The sequence below is a fragment of the Arachis hypogaea genome, chromosome 11, assembly GCF_003086295.3.
Source record: "Arachis hypogaea cultivar Tifrunner chromosome 11, arahy.Tifrunner.gnm2.J5K5, whole genome shotgun sequence".
Lineage (NCBI taxonomy): Eukaryota > Viridiplantae > Streptophyta > Magnoliopsida > Fabales > Fabaceae > Arachis > Arachis hypogaea.
In genome coordinates this window covers 116,404,290-116,405,603 of record NC_092046.1, presented here as the reverse complement: position 1 = coordinate 116,405,603, position 1,314 = coordinate 116,404,290, and the positions used below count along the sequence as shown (strand labels likewise).

Below are 1,314 nucleotides of genomic sequence, written 5' to 3'. Positions count from 1 at the left end.
AGAGAGGGGCATGAGGTTTATTCCTGAACCAAGGTCACACAGAGCCTTAAAGATCATGGTGCCTATGGTACAGGGTATTATGAACTTTCCAGGATCCTGTCTCTTCTGAGGCAATGTCAGTTGATCCAGATCACTTAGTTCATTGATGAACAAGGGAGGTTCAACTTCCCAAGCATCAATGCCAAACAATTTGGCATTCAGCTTCATGATTGCACCAAGAAACTTGGCAGTTTGCTCTTCAGTGACATCCTCATTCTCTTCAGAAGAGGAATACTCATCAGAGCTCATGAAGGGCATAAGGAGGTTCAATGGAATCTCTATGGTCTCTAGATGAGCCTTAGAGTCCTTTGGTTCCTCAGAGGGAAGCTCCTTATTGGTCACTGGACGTCCCAGGAGGTCCTCCTCCTTGGGATTCACGTCCTCTCCTCTCCTCAGAGGTTCGGCCATGGCGCTTATGTCAATGGCCTTGCACTCTCCTTTTGGGTTCTCTTCTGTATTGCTTGGGAGAGTACTAGGAGGGATTTCAGTGATCCTTTTACTCAGCTGGCCCACTTGTGCTTCCAGATTTTTAATGGAAGACCTTGTTTCATTTATGAAACTTACAGTGGCCTTAGATAGATCAGAGACTAAATTTGCTAAATTAGAAGCATTTTGTTCAGAGTTCTCTGTCTGTTGCTGAGTTGATGATGGAAAAGGCTTGCTATTGCTAAACCTGTTTCTTCCACCATTATTAAAGCCTTGTTGGGGCTTTTGATCCTTCCATGAGAAATTTGGATGATTTCTCCATGTTGAGTTATAGGTGTTTCCATAAGGTTCACCTAAGTAATTTACCTCTGCTATTGCAGGGTGCTTAGGATCATAAGCTTCTTCTTCAGGAGAAGCCTCTTGAGTACTGTTGGATGCAGCTTGCATTCCATGCAGACTCTGAGAGATCATATTGACTTTCTGAGTCAATATTTTATTCTGAGCCAATATGGCATTCAGAGTATCAACTTCAAGAACTCCCTTCTTCATAGGCGTCCCATTACTCACAGGATTCCTTTCAGAAGTGTACATGAACTGGTTATTAGCAACCATGTCAATGAGTTCTTGAGCTTCTGCAGGCGTTTTCTTTAGGTGAATGGATCCACCTGCAGAGGTATCCAATGACATCTTTGATAGCTCAGATAAACCATCATAGAATATATCCAGGATGGTCCATTCTGAAAGCATGTCAGAAGGACACTTTTTGGTCAACTGTTTGTATCTTTCCCAAGCTTCATAGAGGGATTCACCTTCTTTCTGTCTGAAGGTTTGAACATCAGCTCTAAGCTT

General features: G+C 42.9%; 1 non-coding gene across 1 annotated transcript; it reads left to right on the top strand.

Annotated features, from left to right (window-relative positions):
- The first annotated feature begins 1,206 nt into the window (after positions 1-1,206).
- On the top strand, positions 1,207-1,314 carry LOC112724658 (small nucleolar RNA R71). The gene has a single exon (XR_003163812.1). It is a non-coding gene; the product is annotated as a small nucleolar RNA R71 (small nucleolar RNA).